Raw genomic sequence first — 24,031 nt, 5'->3', positions numbered from 1 at the left:
CTTCCACTTCCCGAAATCACTACAGAGTGATCATCAATAGCATTTACAACTTGTTTAGTACGAGAAGTATCATCACTCGCCTTGCAAACCCTAGAGAAATGACCTATCTTTTTTCTTTTGTAACATCTACTTTTTAGACCAGGACAATGAGTCGCACCGGCAGTGTGCCTATTGCTCCCACATCTATAACATGACCTCTTGAAATTATGAATTTGTTTCTTATCAGTGTTGTTTTTGTTATCTTCTTGCTACATAGTTTTCTTGTGGCTGATTACATTGCATATCTTGGTTGAATTAGCCTCCACATTAGATTCTGTTTTAGATAATTCTTTCACATACTGCGACGTGTTCTCAATCCGTTTTGCAATTTCGAAGGATTTTTCCAATGTGGGATCCTTCAAATCCAGCATTTTCTCTTGAAGTTTTTTAATTGTTAGTAGCATTTATCAATTGATCTCTAATTATCATATCTCTGTGATCCCTGAATTTACATGTTATTGATAATCTTCTTAACGCAGCAACATACTGTTCAATCTTTTCCCCTTGTAATTGTTTGCGGGAAAATAATTTGTGTCTTTCTACCACTATGCTCAGTTTCTTTCCATAGTTTTCAGTAAGTGCTGCAAGAGCTAGCTCATAGACATCCTCCCCTTCTTCTGTTGCATCCTCTCCAGTACTTCGCACATTAATGACAGGTTTGGGAAGGGTTTTTTGGACTTTCCTCCCTTCCACACCTATGCTCAATTTCAACATTGCTAACTTCCTGCTAGCAATATACACTTCTCCACCAATTGCTTCCAAATACGTTGTGAAAGCATCAAGCCATTCTTCCCAATCCATGCATGTGGGACCAGGTTCTGTGATGTATTCCTATAGGTTCTGTATCGATCCCCCTATTCCTGACCCTATTCTGGTTAACAAGTTAACTAGCAGCCATCCCATGAGGCAGAAAACCCCCATGATGCAGGAACCGTTATCTGATTAAGCCACACTACGGCACAGGAACGTGTTATCTGATTAGGTCATAACGCTTGCCATCTAATTAGACAAGCGATATTCCTCCAGCCCCTGATAAGGCATACGGAGTTCTCAAAACAAATCAAACCTATGACAGACCTGGGAAAATCCCTGCGGCCATTGTTTTGATTTCACCGAGAACTTCAGCAAAAGAATGTGCTAACGACCAGGTCGTATGACATCCTTATTGACGTATCTATGTCCATCCTTACGTCAATCTCGGCACCTTAAAGGTATAAATATTACCGATATTGCCCTATGCAAACACACGCGGTGGTGACGAGATCGGAGCAGCCAGACTTGCCGAAGCCCAGAGCAGAGCAGACCCCGCTGGCGCAGCCCCGCCTTCCTGACGTGCTGAGAACGAGACGCTGCTTTCTCCTGCCGAGAAATCCAGCTCCGGCGCTTCCGGGTAGCCCTCGCAGGCAGCCTGGAATATCGAGACCAGAGACGAGAGATACCATCCCTCATTCATCCTAGACTCCAGGTACAGAACTGAATAACCCCTCACAGAGAATTCTTGAGTCAGTCACTTGGCAAAACAAACTTAACTTAAACTGCTACTTTCTACTCCCGCCCACGTATTAGGCTTAGGTCAGGTACATCTGGGGTAGGCGTAGTTAGAAACACCAGTTGAGTACGATTAGTCAAATGTATATGTGTATGTATCTATTTTATCCATTTTAAACCATCATATGGCTTAGAAACCATATCAATGTTTTTACAGTATTATTTTATACTTCTGCTTTTAATGTATGCACTTTACTTAACCATAAGTATTGCAATAATATCGATCCATTTCTCTTGTATGAGAAAAGAGACTGATCAATAAATAACATCTTTTATTGAACACGCCCGTCTCTTCCTTTTCTCTACAATCTGGTGAGACTAAGAATGCACGTACTGACTGAGTAAAATAAGTCGTCTTTTGTTTTCACACGACTCTAGAGATACACTCTTGATTAGGGGAGAGCAAAGTTGTCATGTTCTATGGTTGTCAGAAACGAAATCCCTTCTTGTCTATCCAGGGAGGTTCAACTCCTCCTTGCCTAGTCGAGAAAGTTTCTAGTGAACTCTGAGCTAGCTGGCAAACCCAAAACTTTAAGTCTAATATCGACAGTAGTAGACCTAGTTAACGTCTGGTCTAGGCCTATACTATTGAAGGTATTATTCCAATGCGCAGAGCCTATTGGGATAATAGGAACTACACTACATGGCGCCCAACGGGTTTGGATGGGCGATAAAACTAACGTAAGACATTTAGAGTAACTCAGTCGTGCTTTTTCACTCAGACCCCTTTTTCCCATAATACTCCAAAGACGTCTGGAGTGGGTGAAAGGTAATATCCGCCAAACCTCGCAGGAGGAAACTCCTATGTATGGTCCTTGGTTTAGTCAACGTTGAAGGATACACTGTTCCAAAATATTGTGCATCTAATCTTTGTTTCCATAAGAACAAGATCTGCAAACAAACAAAATAACCTTCCTGTCGGTAAAATGGTAGACAGTGATGAAGAAAGAGAGACAGCTAGATTAGCAGCTGAACTAGTAGCGGCTGATAATACTATGCAAGACGCAGACCCGGATATAATACTCATCCCGGTCAACGTAAGAAAATCTATAACTTTAAAACTTATAGAAAATGGACTGACACCTAGAGGTGGCACGGTCATATTCGTAATTGAGGCACACGAATATCGGCAGACAGAGGTATTCTATTCATGGATACATTTTCCAGCAGCAAATGCTGTAACAAAGGTCTTCCACTATTACAAAACAGAGGACCCTCCTAATGAGTACACTCCTTTCGAGGAGGTGGAAGTACCACTTAAATTTCAAGAGCATCTGCTCTTATTTAATGGCGCCCTAAAACATAATAATCACATCACCAGGCTCGGTCCATTAGGTAGACCAGGAGCAACGTGGCCGGTTCTAGCCGGATACACACCACATCCAGACATCGATGGGATGTCTGCAGCAAACCTTTTAATACAACTAAAACAATTAATAAAAATACATAGACAATTAGTCCAATATGTAATGCGGACTTCAACAATCCAACCAGCAATTAAAATTCCACAGCTGACCCCTCATCAGGGGAACACAAATAAAATTACACCACAGAACATACAGTCCTGCCTAGGTAAAGTACCAGCTAAACGGGAACAAATACCATTCTGGTTAGCACAAAAAATCACCCAAATAGAGGCGGTGTTTCCAGACACCACCCCGTTAGAAAAACACAGGATTCTGACTATCTGTCTTCCAATGGGAATCGCACCACACGTGGAGGACTGTGACACTTGGGGTACAGTCTTTGCTTCCATCTACACAAAAACGCACGGTGTTCCATCCATTTCGGTAATACCAGATGTGCTAAAATAAATTCAAGACGAATACGGTCCAGAACCCGCTTTAACTCTTGGTATGAAATTACTGAAAGACTTCAAGCAGGTCTCGGCTATATTATTAGCCAACATAAAGGGAGAAGCAGCAAACGTGGCGATCCGCCAGAGGTTAAAGGAGACAGATATAGCAGACCAACCAGCTGAAATTGCCAGAATTATAGAAAAATCCTATGAGGAACTAGGTAGAGATAGTTTAGGTGGAATACCAGTAAAACCACAACTGATTGAAAGTCCTGAAAAAATATTTTTTAATAATAATTCAACATCACAAAAAAAGAGCTGGGATGGAAACAAACAATCCAATCCTAAAGAAAAGAAATTCCAGTCCAGAGGAAGGTCTCCTCGGCGGAGAGAAAAATCTCCGAACCAAAGACACAGGTCACCCCAAAGTGACCCCTCTGGGAAAAGATATAACCTTAGGAATAGGGATAATATAAAGAAGCCTGATAGATATCAAGACATTGATACACGTCCCTCTCAATCTTTTCAGACTTCCTCGCAGAAATCGGAAAGAAGAGGACGATCAGAACAAAGAGAAGAGCACGCCAAGTCCAAAGACACGGAATCTGCTCATCTAAAAAAGAAACTACAATTTCCAAAAAAGAAGGTAGCCAGTATCAAGGTAGTAAACAATGCCGAGAATACTGAGGACACAACTGAAAAACGGAGAATGGGCTCAGACAACGCTAGACAGCGCAGCAGAAGTGAGCATAGCTCGCAAAGTCCTTATGAATCTTCTGGAGACAGTGGACACGAATGAATATCTTCAAGTGGAAACTGCAGACACCAGAGTTAGCAAACCTCACAAAATATATGAAATAACTTTACGTATAGAAGGGGATAAGACTAGAAAAATAAGGGGACTATTTTGGGATAATCTCTCCAAGGGCTATGACATCCTTCTAGCTGAAAAAGACTGGCCACCAGAGTTTGTCAGGGAGTGCCCTCATGGCGAAGAAATAATTATGCCTGCCTTCTCAAATCATATCCCAATTCATAAAAAATACACACTTGCCAGAAAGTGGGCAGTAGCTCAAGCTCCTGCTTTATATAAAAATCATGTAGGATGGGATGAGGACTCTCCTCCTCACAAAATCCAGTTAAAATCACAACCTACTGCACAAAGACAGTACCCAATTAAGCAAGAAGCTAAAAAACAGGTAAAAGAAATCCTAGATCAATTAGAATACCAGGGGGTGATTGAAACTTGCACCTCACAAATGAACAACCCTTTGTTTCCGGTCTCCAAACCAGACAATTCATATCGTCTAGTTTTGGATTACAGACACCTTAACTCATGTTGCAAAACTTTTGCAGTGCAAAACTCGCATAGTGCTGCACTAATGAATAACATAGTGCGCAAAAAATACAAAACAACATTAGACATCTCTAATGGATTCTTTTGTCAAAACATAGCACCAGAGAGCAGATATTTGTCTGCGTTCTCAATAAATGGCACTCAAAAACAATTCTGTCGGTTAGCCCAGGGGTACAAGAATAGCCCAGGGGTATTCTCAGCGAGAGTAACAGAGTTACTACAAACATATGATGACGAAGCATTATCTTATGTCGATGACATATACCTAACAGATGATGACTTGGATACTCACTTGAAGAGAGTGAACACCATAATACTTGGGTTCGCAGCAGAGGGTTACAAATTCAACTTTAAAAAATCTAGAATTGCCCATCTAACAGTCCTGTTCTTAGGATACGAATTATCAAGTGAAGGCAAAAGCCTGGCTGACAATTTACTAGAGAAATGTGCCGTACTCCAAGCACCTAGAACACTAAAAAACATACAGTCAATTCTAGGCTTCCTAAATTTCGGAAGAACATACATTGCAAATTACGCAGAAAGGGTCAAACCCCTTTATGATCTAATAAAACCAGATTTTAAAAGAACCAATTGGACTCAAATACACACAGAAATTTTGAGATCCTTACAAACAGACATGTTAATTAAAACAAAATTAGAAACACGTGATAACACACGCAATCTTGTGATTCGAGTCATCCCAGGAAGATGCGGATTCACATACCTGACCTCTAATGAGGGAGAAAAGGTACCAATTGCATTCAAATCACACTTGTACACAGAAGCTGAAAAGAAATTCAGCATTAAAGAAAACATTGTTCATGCAGTTCAAACCGTAATAGCTAGAGAAAAAGATCAAGCGGACGGTAGACACATCACAGTCAGAACAGCGGAATCAGCCTTTGAGGCATTAACAACACCATGTAATTTACCAACAACAACATTGAATCCGGAATGGATACAATGGGTGAATTCAATTACAACGGACAAAGTATACTACTACTTTGATCCAGAAATAAAGGAATTGAAAAATCTAGAATATGAAAGAACATTCCCTCTGCCTATCGACATTCTGCCCTTACGACAATACGCTTGTGTAATCTATACAGACGGACATGCTCAACCCTCCGTTTGGGGGGAACAAGCATACAACCCAACATGTGAGATTACAAAAGAAGTGTGGCGCGGAGGTAAACTAAGACCTCTATTAACAAAAACACACTCAGTAGAAACTAATTCAGAACAACAGACTGAAATAATGGCATTGAAAATGGCGCTAGATAATGCGGATCGCGAATTCCCGACACTCATAGTGTCCGATTCATATTACTGCGTCAAATCATATAACAACGATTTGCAGACATGGATTCAAAACGGTTACAAAGATGACACAGATGCAACAATAAAGCAGAAACTGCTTTGGGAACAAATAGCTCTTTTACAAAAAGAACTACCAAAGACTCACGTGACACACTCACTGAGTCATCAGCGTGATGGCGTTCACATTGCAGGGAATTCATTGGCTGAGACAGCCACAGCGGTAGCAACTAAATTGGCTTCCGTAGCTCGAAAAAAGCATACAGTGAAGTATATTGACGGTGAAACAGTGCTGGCGGTGAAAACGTCATCAAAAGGCGACTGCTCAGCGCTACCGATCAACTATCCACTCAATTATACATACATAATCGATGCAAACTCCGTCCCTTTTGCTCGAATCCCTGGAGTGGGGGATAGAGTGATTCCAAACATGGACAGGAGAACCTTGTTAATAGGAGACGCACATATGGGCGAGGGTCTCAGACACCTCAAACTAAAAGATTCTCTGGAAGAATTACAATCAAGGTACTGGTGGCCAGGCATGAGCCTGCATCATACCATGTTTGTAAAGAACTGCCCAAACTGTAACAGAAATCGCAGTGGTGAGAGAAACGGTGTAATACCGTGTCGTTTCACTCCAGAAAAGATCAACAGTAAAAAGCAAAGCGTCCGATTAACATATACAGGCTAGTTTCCACTTATAATGTAGATCACCAGCACTCGGCTGATGTCTGGACTGTTATACAAAGATTTGCGAGTCTAAATGGCATATACGCTAGAAGCATGCTACGTTTGACCATTGTTTTCACTCTAGCCCTCCAGCCTGAGGGGAAACATGGCCAAATGAGCATAGCACAGCGGGACTCTTCTCACTTCCTTCCTGAGGGATACGGGATGGTGTAAAGAAAAAACCAAGGCATAAAGCTATCTATAACAGAAAGGATATTAGGTTCGGGGGCTGGGTGGGTCAAACATCTAATAAGTGTCCAACGTAGTCTAAATAACCTGCCAAGAAATTCTCTGAAGGGATTCAGTCCGTACGAATTATTATTTGGAACTAGGATGTTAGTCTTAGACCTCGACAGTCAGACTTCAGTGGTGAAGGAAAAATGCTTTGATATCAAAGATCGTTTGGCTATTTTGCAGGACTTAAACGAAACAAGAAAAGACCTGAGCAACATAAAGTTGAAACAACAGCCAACAACCACTGAAGAACCACCACCTGTCCCAGCAAGACCTGTCTGGATTCCAAAAGTCGGGGATCTAGTCAGAGAAAAGATCGCGGTAAAGAAGGAATTTGGGCCTTCTTACAGAAAAGCAGTTCCTGTCTTGTCTATCAACGGGACAAGATCAGTTGTACTACCGCCGCTTGCTGGTAAAAAGGAGAACCGAGTTGTATCCATCGACCTGGTAAAACCACAATCATGTGGCCGATAACAAATAGTAGGCCAAGTGGACTCCCGAAAAGTAGTAGTACACCAAGATTTGCTACAAACACAGAGGTTCAATCTAAGAGGCTAATCACATTCGAAACGCCTACAGAACTACAACAAGGACTATGCAACAATGCAATGGAACTTAGACCTCTGAAAACCCAAATAAAAACATTTAGCAGAGACACACCAGTCTATAATGAAGTAACAAACGACTATGCAAGAAACAGTAATCCTGAAGCAATTGGAACAATTGACAGAACTGCATCCGGCTACTTCATAAACTTCGATGATTCCTCTGAAGGCTTCACTGAATCAAAAACACAGCCATCAACAAAAACCTTTAAAGATAAAGTTAAAGTACTTTTGAAACAACTGAAAGAAACATATCTGATTTCTCCATGGATTGAATTTTGGGTGGGTTTTGGTGCATTTATCCTCATACTTTGGCTCATCATGGTACTAACTTTGGGACGCTTCATTGAGGGAAAATATGCTAAAATGGACACAGCAAGTCAGAAAATCAACTTGATCCTCAAACCACACACATCTTCACACGTCGAGAAAAGAGAACTTTCTTCAGTCAACTTCACAGCCAATCCTATACCGGGTGGGGTAGCATGGGACATCACTGACTACGAAATTTATGGTCCGGTTGAAATCCTGAAATATTCACACCAAATTAAGATCTCGTTGAGTGACTTTGTAAAACCAAGCTCATATGCTGATGATTGGGACTTTGAAAGTATAAATAATATGATGTCTGACTTAGTGATGTCTGCTAAATTTACCAAACATGATTATTTGCAGGGTTCGACAAATTATGATAGTATGTACTGTTATAACCACTATGGTAACCATTTTCTACATAGATCTGCACAACCTAGAAATGTTTTAAATTATAATCAATGGGAACATTGTGCAACCCCTCCAAAAGGAAACTCAAGAACCGTTTATGACAAATATTCATACTTTTCAGGTTTTAACACAAGTAATGCTGAAACATTTTATTTCAAATTGTCAAATAAGACAGGGACAAAGACCATGATAACAAACACAAAATTGATATATTCAGACTCATTCTTTGAACAAATGAATACTTTTGGTTTTGATTATTGGGACAAAAACGTTGAAGTAAAGAGTGTTTGGGGTACAAAAGAATGGCAAGTACAGGGTATAGAATCTTTGTTTAGAGCCTGCATGATCCCAGAACAAATTATATTTTTAAATGACACTGTTCAACAAACTACCTGTCTTGGCCTAGCCAAAATCAAAGACTTAAATAAACCGTCTATTCCAAAACCAACAATGAACAGCAGTAGCTCTACAGATGAAGAGATAGACGTAAATTATGTATTAAACCAAAACAGAACACATCCTGATTGGAAAAAGTGGTTGATCTGGCCCACAGATACAAATAACTGTCAAGACAGATTCCTGAACAAAACACAGGGGTTCAAAATGACCAGGCCAGACCCTAGATATTCCCAAAGACAACACCCAGGAATAATAACCAACTACAGTGTGGGCAAATTATGCCTTCAATGGCTACAAACTTCCACACTGGCAGAAATTAAGCAACACCTAACTTTACTTACTGATGGTGCTGACTTGCGTGATTTCATTATGGGACCGCGCAAACAGCGTCAGAAACGTTTCATAGCAGCCTCTGTATATGCAGCATACAACGAGGCCTGGAAGGTGACTCAAATTGAGACAGCAGAAAGAATACGGGAAATTGACCGTATTAATTTGGAAAAATCACTTTCTGTAGTGGACAATGGGTTAATGACTCTGTCCTCCAGAATTTTTTCTCTGGACAGCATTGTGTCTTCAGCAATCGACATAATATCACAAGACTTACTGTTGTTACAACACGGTCAGTCTCAATTGCGTTCTATTGTACAGCTAGGCTGGACGTTACAAAATCTTCGTTCAGGCTATGTGCCTTGGCGTTTAATCAACACAACGTCACTATTCAATATCTTTAACCTTACTGATAAACAAATCAGTATGGCACAAAAGGGTGCTGATTATACAATCCTGAGCATTGAGAAACTCGAGAGATTACCAGTGACAATGTCAGAACGACCTGTCAGTGAATGGATAATACATGGGATAATTAATATTCCAATATCTACCTTCAGGTTTCAATACTGCCAAAAATATATACAGGCTGGCATGTACGAAAAAATGGGAAAAGGGTACATTAAAACAACATGGAACTTGCCCTATTCACATGCATGTGTCAGTAACAAAGGACAGAAAGTGTTTCTTAGTGGCAATAATTGTGCGATGTCACTGAGCGGTACACTTCTGTGTAATGGAATTAGTTTGCATGGAGCCTGTGAAGGGAACTCAAATAACCTTTCATGTCACCAACTAGGCGCACCTGCAACAGAGATAGAACCATTCTTTCAAAGACTCTATAATGGGAGTTACATTCTAATTGTGGACCGCAGATGCTGTAGTCTTATGCCCGGGACTCCTTATCTCGTAACTACGACTGCGAAGGTCAAGTGCTGTGGACGCTTATTGTTCCCCAGCTCCTTTCCAGATAGGGAGGCAAGGGCATGGCCCAACTTGAAAATTACTTCTATTCGAATAGATACTTTAAGCAGAATGAAAACAGTGCTTCTTCAGACGCCGACAAGGCTCACGTCATCAAAAGAAACGTATGATCTCCTAGTCGCAAGGACGACTGCAGAGATTCATTCATTGTTATCAACTAATTCCCCCATACATTTCGCAGAAATCCTGAATGAAATCTTAAATATTTCTGATACCAGTGGAGTCTCAAAAGTATTTAAGACAGTATTTTCGATGGCATTAACACCATTCAAAGCCATACTGGGTATTTTTCCAGATTTCGTCCATTCGATTTTTGGCGGACTTCCCCTCATTTTGGGACTATTTGCAGGAATCCTATTCCTAGTCCTCATATTTCGTTATGGCAAACCATGTCACAGACAAAATACCTGCGACAAGGGAAGAAACAATCCTAGCCATTGGATACCGGGACCGGATATCAAAAATCCTGGGACTATCCCGGCTTAGAGACCTGAACATGACTTGGTTTCTTTCATTTCGACCAATGTGGCAACGATGTGTTTTACCTGTATTAAGGTGCTTGCTATGCGGAGAAGAATGCGTGTTAGACACCTGTCTGACGCTACAATCAGATGCGCCAATGGATGCAGAAACATTGTTGAGTCCAATAAAGGCTCATGCTTTGTGCTGCCCTCAAGGCTACCAATCCTGATGACGGCATTCGTGGAAGCTTCACCACTACGATTAAGGGGTAGTGAAGTTCAAGATGAAAGCAGCATTGATCAGGTACGACCTTCGGTCAGCAATACTAATCAAAACGTCAATGGAGACAATCATGCGCACGAATGCATGGTTACATCTTTTTCCGAGTTAGTGGAACTCTCCCAGGAAGCTGTTGACAGCTTTTTCGACAGTCTAAATGATATGATGTTCTCACCAGAGCAGAAATAGAGACTTTTGAGCAAGCTCGCACACGGCGTTCCCTGAATTTGACCTTCAGCTAGAATAGCAAAATACCATGAACAATTTCCCTCCAGTTCACGGACAGTAATTTTTTTCAGCAGCCCCAAAATATTTTTACATGTTTTTCGGGACACTTATCTTCTGCTTAAAGTAAGAACTATTCTTAGAGAACTAAAATTTCTTATTTTAGATAGTTTATAGACATTAGCTGCCCGCTGGTATGTTCATTATTATTTTATTCTGTGATGGAATGGTCTCGAAGCTTTTTTCTGTATTAAGAGCCATTTCATGTGTAAATTCTCGTATACAAATTAGTGATAATGTATAGATATGCGTGATTACTTTAGCATTATTCTACAGCTTGAGTGCATATATTACATGTGACTGTTTTTTCCGTATATTTGATAATTTCAAAATGCATTTATGTATTTTGGGGTGGTAAGGTATACACGATACTCTACAGTATGTTTTACTATGCATATATTCGTAAATATGTCCATAGTTAGCGTGGAGTGGGTGTGATGTATTCCTATAGGTTCTGTATCGATCCCCCTATTCCTGACCCTATTCTGGTTAACAAGTTAACTAGCAGCCATCCCATGAGGCAGAAAACCCCCATGATGCAGGAACCGTTATCTGATTAAGCCACACTACGGCACAGGAACGTGTTATCTGATTAGGTCATAACGCTTGCCATCTAATTAGACAAGCGATATTCCTCCAGCCCCTGATAAGGCATACGGAGTTCTCAAAACAAATCAAACCTATGACAGACCTGGGAAAAACCCTGCGGCCATTGTTTTGATTTCACCGAGAACTTCAGCAAAAGAATGTGTATGACATCCTTATTGACGTATCTATGTCCATCCTTACGTCAATCTCGGCACCTTAAAGGTATAAATATTACCGATATTGCCCTATGCAAACACACGCGGTGGTGACGAGATCGGAGCAGCCAGACTTGCCGAAGCCCAGAGCAGACCAGACCCCGCTGGCGCACCCCCGCCTTCCTGATGCGCTGAGAACGAGACGCTGCTTTCTCCTGCCGAGAAATCCAGCTCCGGCGCTTCCGGGTAGCCCTCGCAGGCAGCCTGGAATATCGAGACCAGAGACGAGAGATACCATCCCTCATTCATCCTAGACTCCAGGTACAGAACTGAATAACCCCTCACAGAGAATTCTTGAGTCAGTCACTTGGCAAAACAAACTTAACTTAAACTGCTACTTTCTACTCCCGCCCACGTATTAGGCTTAGGTCAGGTACATCTGGGGTAGGCGTAGTTAGAAACACCAGTTGAGTACGATTAGTCAAATGCATATGTGTATGTATCTATTTTATCCATTTTAAACCATCATATGGCTTAGAAACCATATCAATGTTTTTACAGTATTATTTTATACTTCTGCTTTTAATGTATGCACTTTACTTAACCATAAGTATTGCAATAATATCGATCCATTTCTCTTGTATGAGAAAAGAGACTGATCAATAAATAACATCTTTTATTGAACACGCCCGTCTCTTCCTTTTCTCTACAATCTGGTGAGACTAAGAATGCACGTACTGACTGAGTAAAATAAGTCGTCTTTTGTTTTCACACGACTCTAGAGATACACTCTTGATTAGGGGAGAGCAAAGTTGTCATGTTCTATGGTTGTCAGAAACTAAATCCCTTCTTGTCTATCCAGGGAGGTTCAACTCCTCCTTGCCTAGTCGAGAAAGTTTCTAGTGAACTCTGAGCTAGCTGGCAAACCCAAAACTTTAAGTCTAATATCGACAGTAGTAGACCTAGTTAACGTCTGGTCTAGGCCTATACTATTGAAGGTATTATTCCAATGCGCAGAGCCTATTGGGATAATAGGAACTACACTACAGTTCCTCCAAAAATACAGGAGGTGGAAGAATAGATTGAGTTGTCATGGTGAAGTACCAGTTTCAAGTGGAGCAAAACTTAAAATGAGGAGAATGTTACTTGAGATAGTTTTTAGAAAGTGTGAGAAAAAATTCACATCAATTGGTAAAGGGCATCCAATCTCAAATAGCGTGCATATCAAATTCGGAATACTAACAGTCACAATGGTCATACAAATGAAGAAAAAAAAATCTCACCCTATGCCACCAAGCTGAAGTTCATAAGCCACACCGCAGTGTTAATCAAAAGAGATTACAGGCGAAAACTGCGAATGCGGCAAAATTGTAATTGAAATTACCGATGCTGGCACACAAATACTGGCATACTTCCTCCGAAATGCCAGTGTGCACAGCGTGATCTCGCCCGATGAGATTCCCACAAATAAGTATCAGCGTAACGGGAACACAGGAACACTTAATCCTTCCAAAATGGTGGTATGTTGGACGTCGTGCATATCACGTCACATGTCGCACGTCGTACGCAACTCCACCGTCACACAGAATACAGCCAGGATCGAAGCTCTGGTGTATTCATCAAGATGACAGCAACGGCTCACGCACTCAGCACTCGCGCCTTGGTGATGATTCGGAAGGGCGCGCCAGCACACAGAGACTTCAGTGACTCCAAAGTAGGGGTCTCCAACCAGTAGCTCGGGAGCTACTGGTAGCTCACCAGCACTCTCAAAGTAGCTCTCAGAGGTGAAATCAAACCAAGCCAATCTCATAGATTCTGTGTATACTAAAGAAGGCAGCACTGCTCGTTTCATTATCTGTAAGAGTTACAGACAGCCAAACCAATGGCAGGGCCTCTTGATAACACTCAAACACACACGGTGTTGGCCAATCAATCAATCAGGGATTTATAGAACGCACTACTCACCCGTGAGGGTCTCAAGGTGCTGGGGTATGGATTTGGGCAGCTCTGGTCATTCGAAAAGCCTGGTCTTGAGGCTCTTCCTGAATGCTTGCAGGTTGGGGCTTCATCTGATGCTGAAGGCGGAGTTTTTTCCAGGTCTTGGCCGCGATGTATGAGAAGGATCTGCCTCCTGTTCTGGGTCTGTGGATGTGGGTGATTTCAGCCAAGGACTGGTCAGCGTAGCAGAGGTTTCTCTTGGGGGCGTAGAAGGAAATTTTCTTGTTGAGGTATTGGGGTTCGGTGTTGTGGAAGGCTTTGTATGTGTGTGTGAACAGCTTGAAGATCATTCTTCTTTTGACGGGGAGCCAGTGGAGGTCTTATAGGTGCTGGGTGATGTGGTCTTGTCAAGAGATGCTGAGAACGGGTCTGGCTGTGGCGTTCTGGATGGTCTGGAGTTTGTGGAGTAGAGATTTGTTGATTCCGGCTTAGAGGGCGTTCCCGTAGTTCAGCCTGCTGGTGATGAGTGTGTGGATAACGGTCTTCCTGTATTTGGGGGGGATCTATTTGAAGGTCTTGCAGAGTATGCAGAGGGTGTTGAAGCATGTAGAGGCTACGGCGTTGGCCTATGGGTCTGCCACATGAACCATCTTTATCCACTTTAAATCTACCTAAGAAGGAGATTGGCCATGTTATATGCTCTGCTCTGTCAGTTGAACCATGTGTGACTTCAAAGAATAGTGGCAGCTGTAACCAGGGCTGACCCACCAAAGTGTGTGACTGCAAGAACTAGAGTGAAAATGTGTTAGTTGGTAGCATGATCAACCAAAGAGCTGAGGAGAAGAGAGTATGCATCCAGGGCAGAGAAAATTAAAGCATCACATTCATTTTATGTGGGTGTGTGACATTGTGTCCTTCCCTATTAAACAGTGTTGATTACTTAAAGTTACTCTTAGTGTCAAGGACTGCTAAATATGTATGCTGGTCCCCATCATAGGAGTATTATCTCGGACGCAATTGTGCCCGCTTATGGTATAATTGTGCCATAGCCATCACATTTTTATCCTTGACTATTTTGGGCATACAAGTCTAGTAATTACATACTAGCTGCCATCATTGACATATTAAGAGCATGACTGGCCTGCTTTTAGCCATTCCTGACAGAGTGGCAACCACTTTATCCCATAATAATGGCCATAACTGATATATGTTGGACATCCAGCTGTGGCACAGTATTAGCCCTGGTTTAATGGTCGGCATTATTAGCACAACAGAGACATTCTTACATCCACATGCATCAAGCTAAAAACCGGTGGCAAATGGGCAGATTCTCAGAATCTGCCCTTTGCGACCGGTATTTTTGCATTTGGGATGCATCATCCCAAATGCAAAAATCGCAATTTAAGGAATCTCTAAATTGAGATTCCTTAAATTGCGATTGCATTTAAGGAATCCCAAATTGAGATTCCTTAAATGCAATGCATCAAAGTAAAAAAAATATCGATTTTGCTAATAGGAGTAGCAAATTACCATGAAGTTCAACTTCATGGTAATTTGCAAAAACTTTAAAAAATGCATTTTTCAAAGTTTCATATTGCACACACACTGCGCAACATATGTGCACAGATCAATTTCAGGGGTGCAACAGGGTGTCATTTTGACACCCTGGCACCCTTGAAATTGCATTCTCAATTTGCAATTCTCTAATTGAGATTCGCAAATTGAGAATGTCTTCCCATTCATTCCTATGGGCCTCTAGGCCCATAGGAATGAATGGGGAGATATTCCTTAATTGCGTTTCGCAAATTGTGAGTCGCAATTAAGGAATGTTTAGAAATCGCTATTTTTAAGCGATTTCTACATGCATAGGGTTTTGCGATTCCCTAATTGCGATTCCTTAAAAATCGCAATTAAGGAATTGCAAAAGCCAACAATGATGCATGTGCCTGTTAGTGTTATGTTAAGCAAGCATGACCTATGATTCCAATACTTGGGTATTTGAAGCAGAATTTGTCCATGAGAGGCAATTTTACATGGCGGTACTCAATGAAAACGAAAAGCTGATGTTTAGGGACTGTGTATTTTCTAACAATGAAAACTGATATTATTTTTAAAGGAAAAAATTATGCTTTTCCAGAAAAGGTCTTTCTTCTGGAGAATTGAGTTGGATAGCTCAAAGTGGGAAGTGGTTTTGATAGAAAAAGATGTGTATTTTCAAAAACGAATATGCTAATGAAGACAAAATATTGCAATTCTAAAACACATTTAAAGTTGTTAGCTTAATGATAAACGTTTTCCTAGCATTCTGCTGATAACTTCACCTAGAATGTTTGGGTGGTCCCTAATGATAATCGTGCTTAGGGGGGTCATAGTACATTGTTAAATACATATAATCAGCATTTTACAGTGATAAAATATGCTAGTAGCTCGGCAGGACTTTCCTTGAGCAGAATTAGCTCTCACTATAGAAAAGGTTGGAGACCCCTGCTCCAAAGAAACTGCCAAACACCGAAATGTACGTTTTCAAGCTACTTACATGCGTCTTCGAAGAAATGTAGTTCCAAAATATCTGTGCAATACGCATGCTGCCGAGGGTCTTCAGGGCTTCCAAAGCGGCGATCAAACAAATTTGCCTGGATGAAATACTCAATTAAAAGTCAAAATTGCTAAAAATGTTGTCGCCCTCCTCTTCTGCTTCATTAGGTGGATACCATCCTCGTCGCCATTTTTAAGGAGGGTCAACAGCAGTGTTCTTAAGTGAAAGGCTTTATTAAGCATAAGAAGAGTAACGTCCAGCAGCCGTTCCTCATCCAGCTCAGCTAGTACTGACCCTTGATTACACAATCCAGAATCCAATGACAGAGCCAGCTGTTGCTAAAATCCAGTTACCAAAGCAATAGAACAAAACATGTCATGTAAACATGTTAACAAAACATAACATAACCCTATCCGTAAAGAAAAATACTGGGCATTTATTCAGATTTTAAGATTCTGCCAAGGCAGTCAGGGAACATTAAGGAGCTGTGGGACACATTTCAAGATGTATTCTTCTCATATTTATTGTTTAATATATGTACTGATAAGGGGAAAATTTGACTATAGGTGATATTACTAACTTTTGTCCGACCAGAGACATTAAAATACTGGTCATGCTGGCATAAATCTTGCCAGGTGGCAACCCTAATTTGTCAGTGAAGACATCTACTGACTACCCCCTCACTCTTACATGAGGAACCGTGGACCCCACAAACACTCCCTACAGTGCAGCGCCTTGAAGAGCCCCTCACTCACAGATGCAGCCTGCCCGTTCCCTTCTCCCTTTGGATTAGCCCGGGCCTTGGTGAGGGAGGCGGAGAGCTGCTTGGATGGATGGGGGTACCTGCGCCTTTGTCCCCCCTCCTCCACAGACACACAACCCCTGGGGACGGCGCTCAGGAGTCCAGACCCCCGGCTTCTAATTAATTCACAGGAAGTTGGGCCGCGCGCGGCCACGTGACGTGAGCGCGGCCTCTCAGCTCACACCTGGGCCCCTCTTCACTTTATTAACCCTGCTGGGCGCTTTATTGACGGTGACAGGCAGAGGTGAGACCCCAATTATGGATGAAATCAATCTGCAGCCAGTTTTCTCATAAAGAGAGATGTACGAGCAGACAGGCCAGCTTGTTAGGCTGTTTATCCCTGGTCCCGGGAGGACCATTTCAATATATGTCCATCGCCTTCTACCACCTTTTTTTTTTGGTGCAAAAAAAGGAGATAGTCTGTAATAGGTGGAGGAACTAACGTCGAGCGGCAGAACAATAATTCAATTAATTAAGCGCCGATCGAGCGACAGTGCTGAAAGTGACAAGGCGCTTGATTTAAAAAGCCATTACCAGCGCTTCGTGTGCTGCGAGGCGCCGGCCACGGGCGAAGGGAGCAGCGCCTGGCTTTGATTTGCCAGATTGTGGTGAAGGCAGTCAAAAAATATAAATGCTTCGGTATTAATGAGGCTGGCCCGGGCGCTGTCACGGCCGCTGCGGAGAGCGGGCCTCCAGTAATGTGCTCCGGGGTTCTCTTCACAAGGCCGTGGAGAGGTGCGCGGTGCAGGGGTGTGACATCCAGCGCGGGCCTGCAATGTCCACTCTCATTGAAGCTGTCGCGCTATTGATCCCTCATTGAGGGCGATTGGAAAGGTCACCGGAGATGGCCATCGATGGAAAACTGCTCCTTGAGTATCGACAAGTGTGGCGCTCGGTGGTTCATGCGTGGTTAATTCAAGCTGTCTTTATTCCCGGGTGTGCAAAATATGCCTTAGCTTTTATTACATGCAGTAGACGGCGTCAGAACATGTAACATATGTTTTCTCTTCGCCAAAAAGCTCTATGGGGCAGTCAACTATGCTAATTTTATTTGTCAGGCACACTAACTGGAATGTGTTTGCTCCAATCTCTTGGGTATATTTTGCAGATGTTTCTGATGTATTTTAAAGGTTTATTATTGGTACTTATAAATAAAAATATAATGCTTCAGCTCACAATATTTAACAATTGTGTGAGTTAGATGTGTAGTAGAGTGCCGAGAAACTAAAATAGTGCGCTTACTAGCAGGGTTTGCTACTACTGACAAGTGCAAAGACAATAGTCATAGCAGATAAGATGGCTGCTGCTGAGATACCGTCGCCCTGCTCACCCAACAAAGATACCAGGTAAAAGGGTTAATTCTTCGAATAGAGGAGGTCAATGGGTCATCGATAATGGCTTCGAACAAGCAAACAAGCTTCAAATATCTGCCTATATTCATAGAGTTGTGGGGAACTATCGATCAGTCAAACGGGATTTGTATAGCGCTACTAATGCCCCAAGAGGGTATCCAGGCGCTGGAGGTTCTGCTACTCGGGTGAAATAAGTCAAACAACCAGGTCTTGAGCTCCTTTCTGAATTCCTGCAAGGGGGGTGTGGGGGGGGGGGGGAGGAGCGGGGGATGAGGTTCGAAGGTGGAGGGGAGAGGCTGTTCCAAGCCTTTGTGGCCAGGAAAATGAGCGTCCGCCACTCTTGCGGATGAAGGAGTATCGGCGAGGGAGGAAGAGTGCAGGTGTCTGGAGGGTTGGTGAAAGCTCAGTCGGTGGTTGATGTATGTACCAATGCAGTGAAGTCTCTTGATTTCAAGGATTGTGTCTTTGCTACAGGTTTTCATTTTTTTACCTGCCCATTTTTGCACCCATATGTTGAAGTGCATAAAAAAATATGGGAACTGTGTTAAAGTAATCAGTGAGAAATGCATAATTTTATCTTACGAAAGCTCAGTTGGTTAATATAATCACTGGAGATGTCTGTGTGTGTAACTAACCACAGAACTGAATTCTGGTTGGTACAGTGGGAAATACTGACATGCATTTATAGGGCTGTGAGGTCCCGTACTGCGACCGATGCCCTCTGAAGATAGGAATCATTAATTTAAAGTGTAGTTTATTTATTTGTTTAGAGTTTTATATAGCACAAACGAGACCCTTACAGGCGACATAGAGCTTTACAAGAATAGCAAAGTAAGATATGATACAAAAATGGTAGACAGTATACAAAAACATAATATAAGTCATGAGGACACTATTTACATTAGCAAATGATCAGAGGAGAAATAAGAACACATAGACAATCACAGCTGGCATGAGCAAGCCCAACAGGTGTAAGAACGGTGTGTAGATGTCTGGGAAACACAGGAAGAATGCACGGAACTCGGGGATTTGGGTGTAGGTGTGATAACAAACAATGGCAAAGAGGCGGGATAGAGTCCTCATGAGGAGAGGGAGGTTTGTCCTCAGTGTGAGAGAAATGTGTTGAATCTAGCATTTTTCCTTCTTTTCTGAAGATAGATGTGGACGGGTTGCGTCTGATCTCGGGAGGGAGAGAGTTCCACATTTTGGAGGCAATTCCAGAGAAGGATCAGTTGCAGGTTTTCTTCTGGTTGAACTTTTGTGGTTTACGTAGTAAGAAGCTTGTACTTCTGGAAGATCGGTTTCCACATAAAAGGGTCAGTTTCTGGGTCAGGTAGGAGGAAGTATGGTGGTGCAGAGATTTATAGGTCATACATGCAATTTTGAGATGGATTCTAGCCTTATAGGGTAGCCATTTTAGAGATTGTAGTTCAGGGGTGATATGATCACTTGTTTTAATCTAGTGATGAGCCTACCTGCCGCATTCAAAGAGCCTACGGCGGTGCAAGTGTATTTTTCCAGAGGTCAGCAAGGGTAGCGCTGCCATAGTCTAATTTTGATAGCATGAGAGCTTGAACCGCTGCTTTGAGGTCTGCCAAGGGGAGGACAGGTGTTAGTTTCCTTAGTGTATGCAGTTGATGATTAGCTCCTCTGGTGGCGGCACAGATGTGCTTTTGCATGGAGAGGGCATTATCCAAGAACATACCTAGTCAACAATTTGTGGGGTACAGTTCAAGGCAGTAACATGTGGGTGCCAGTCTTTGACATTTGGGGAGATGGCGGGTGATGAGATCAATAAATTCTGTTTTGAGGGCATTGAGTTTGAGGTGGGCAAGGATCCTCCAATGCTGCGTTTTGTCAAGGTGTTATTGAGGATATGGATATCATCTGGAGAGGCGATTTTCATGTCAAGTAGAGTGTCATCTGCATACACATGGTAGGAGATGTGGATGAGTTTGAAGATTTTGGTTAGGAGTTTCACGTATAGGTTAAACAATGTCAGGGAAAGAGTAGAACCTTGGGGTATGCCCAGTGAGACTGACAACGGATTGGAAACAGTGTGGTTGATAAGAATACGCTGAGATCGCTTGTGAAGGAAAAAGGAGAACCATTTTAAAACGGTACCGGAAAGACCCATCCTGTGTTCTAATACATTCAAAAGGGCATCATGATTGACTGTGTCGAATGCCGCTGACAAGTCAAGTAGGATTAGTAGGCAGGAGTCCTTCTGATCAAGTGAGTGTAATGCATCACCAACAATGTGGATCCGGGTAGTTTTGGTGCTGTGGCCCGGTCGGAAGCCAGATTGGCATGGGGTGAGTAGTTGACATTGCTCAATGTGATTGCAAGCTGTAAGTGCACACAATTTTCTATGAGCTTGGGTAAAGTTGGGATGGTAGAGATAGGACGGTGGTTGTTGGGGGTCGTACTGGTTGGAGTTCATTTTTTTTAGGATAGGAGTAACCTGGCCTCTTTTGAGGCAGTTGGGTATGGAGCCTTTGGTGAGGTAGGCATTGATTATCATATTCCATAATAGTAGTTGGAGGTGAATGGACTCGTTCAGAAGTTTGGAGGAAAGGGGATCATTGAAGTGGCTGGAGTATTTCAGAGTGGTCAATAGTCAATAGTCAATAGTTTCCTCAAAGGTTTTATAGCTAGACCAGGCAGCATTATTTTTAGGTGTGAGGGGAGGGTTTCTTGGGCATTCTTCCTCATCGAGAGGGGTGGGGTGTAGAGGGATTCGCGAGGTAGAAGTTTCATAGCGTTCTGGATATTGGTGGTGGGTAGCATGGTTTTCTCAGCAAAGAAGGAGTTTGGATGAGTATGTTGCCGTTGTTATAGTTGGACATGATGGCAACTGCATTGTACAATGTGGTGGGCTCTAGATGGAATCGAATGGAATGTCCGTATTGAATTTTCATCGTGATGGTGGTGTTGAGTGAGTAGGGCGGTGGCAGAGCCCTCTTGCCGCTGTTCGCGCTATCGGCCAGTCACTGTTCTATTTTTAACTTGTGCATCTTTTTAACTTGGGGATCGGAGATTGTGCTAAATCGCGGTGCTTAGCTTCGGCACCCAGTTCCTTTTAAAACTTTATTGTTAATCGCAGTTTGGGGGCAATCTTACCTGGAGGCTTGTGTCCTGGGCTCAATCGTCACTCCTACCCGCCTGGTCCGATGCGGTAACCAGTACCGTTGCGCGGAGGGCGGGGTAGGGAGAGCCAGGCACTTCCGGGGGGGGGGGGGGGGCGGTTAGCGGTCTAGCTGCTGGAGCAGACAGGCATAAAGGAAGGTGGCGCAGAGGGTGCGATGTGGTGAGTAGGGCGGTGGCAGAGCCCTGTTGCTGCTGTTCGTGCTATCGGCCAGTCACTGTTCTATTTTTAACTTGTGCATCTTTTTAACTTGGGGATTGGAGATTGTGCTAAATAGCGGTGCTTAGCTTCGGCACCCAGTTCCTTTTAAAACTTTATTGTTAATCGCAGTTTGGGGGCAATCTTACCTGGAGGCTTGTGTCCTGGGCTCAATCGTCACTCCTACAAGCCCTGGTCCGACCGGGTAACCAGTACCGTTGCGTGGAGGGCGGGGTAGGGAGAGCCAGGCACTTCCGGGGGGCCCGGTTAGCGGTCTAGCTGCTGGAGCAGGCAGGCATAAATGAAGGTGGCGCCGAGGGTGCGATGCAGTGAGAAGGGTGGTGGCAGAGCCCTGTTGCCGCTGTTCGCGCTATCGGCCAGTCACTGTTCTATTTTTAACTTGTGCATCTTTTTAACTTGGGGATCGGAGATTGTGCTAAATAGCGGTGCTTAGCTTCGGCACCCAGTTCCTTTTAAAACTTTATTGTTAATCGCAGTTTGGGGGCAATCTTACCTGGAGGCTTGTGTCCTGGGCTCAATCGTCAGTCCTACCCACCCTGTTCCGTCGCGGTAACCAGTACCGTTGCGCGGAAGGCAGGGTAGGGAGATCCAGGCACTTCCGGAGAGGGGGGGGGGGGCGGTTAACGGTCTAGCTGCTGGAACAGGCAGCTATTTCTTGAGATGTGTCAGCGACCGCGCAGCGGACGCCCGCAGCAGGCGCGCTGCTGGCGCGCCAAAGGCAAGCCCGTCTGCGCCCGGCCGCTGCCGTACGGGGCCCGGAGGCCAGAACCCCTGGTCCCGGCAGAGTCGGCTACCATTATGGTCGTCAGGAATTATATAATCTTCGCCCCCATATCAAGGATGGCTGCAAACATAGTATTGCGGGTAACAGCACAAGTGGGGGCTGTAGCTTCTGCCTATTCACATTAGTAGAAGGGAGGGAGGAGGAGGAGGTGACTAGGAAGCTCACCTGTTGCTTATTGAATTGCCGGTCCCTTAGGAAACATAGACTGGAAGTCTGTGACCAGCTGGTAGATGGTCAGTGTGACTTAATGTTTCTCACGGAGACCTGGCTGGATGAGGAGTTGGCCCCTGATATCTTAGAGGCGGTTCCTAAGGGCTATGCTATTAGCCGAATAGATAGAGGGGTCGGTAGGGGGGGGGTGGAATAGCGATCATCTATAAACACCCCATTCAATGCACTTTGGAAGATATCAACCTGACTGATAGTGAGGCTGGGGCTTTTACGATGAAGGTGGACCAGAGTTAAACTGTAAAGGGGGTCCTAATTTATAGACCACCTGGTATGTCCAAGGGCTTCTCGGCAAGCCTGATGGATTACCTTATTCAACCGGCACTGCGATACGAGAAATTTATAGTGCTCGGAGACCTCAACTTGCACTTTGAGGACAGTGCCTGTACCGCAGCCACTGAACTCTGCCAAGAAATGGACACACTGCAACTCAGGCTTAGATCTAACACCTCTACCCACATAAAGAGACATCTGTTGGACGCCCTGTTTGCGAATTGGGGAGACATCGTAGTTCACCCCCCTCTCCCTGTCACTTGGACAGATCATTCCTTGGTCCCTTTTTCAATAATGCGATCTGGATCTAAGGGGAAAAAAATGATAATAAGACTATAGTTAGCCGGATATGGGGGGGCTTTTCGCAGGTTCTTTTTAGTAATGCCCTAGTTCAGGGGGGCCATCCTGGTGGCACAGATGCCGAAGCGGCATGTAAGATCCTGGGGAGAGAATTACGCAGGCCTTGGACTGCACTGCCCCCTGGGCACAGAGGAAACCGGGCAGAGCTCAGAAATCTTCCCCGTGGTACTCGGACGCCTTGAGAGCAGCGAAAGCTGGGTGTAAACGGCTAGAAAGGCAGGGGAGGACTGACTTCTCAGAACAGAGGAAAGAGTGTTATAAAGCGGAACTTAGGAAATATCACACACTAATCAGAAGGGCCTAAGCTGCTCACTACCTGGAGAGAATCGATTCAGCAAGTAACTCTACTCGGGAGCTATTCAAGGTCTATAAGGAGATATCCTCCCTTACTACTTTAACAGCACCGGCAGTGGGCTCAGAGGAGCTTTGCAATCGGATAGCTGAGTTCTTCTCCGATAAAGTGGAGAAAATACATGCCACTTTCCCTGTATTGGCCAGAATAGGAGATGAAGGGACTGAGGAGAGCGAACTTGAGGAAGAGGGAGAAGGGCTGAAGGAA

The sequence above is a fragment of the Lissotriton helveticus genome, chromosome 2_1 (genome assembly GCF_964261635.1).
Source record: "Lissotriton helveticus chromosome 2_1, aLisHel1.1, whole genome shotgun sequence".
In the NCBI taxonomy this organism is placed as follows: domain Eukaryota; kingdom Metazoa; phylum Chordata; class Amphibia; order Caudata; family Salamandridae; genus Lissotriton; species Lissotriton helveticus.
Note: the sequence above shows the minus strand (reverse complement) of the source record.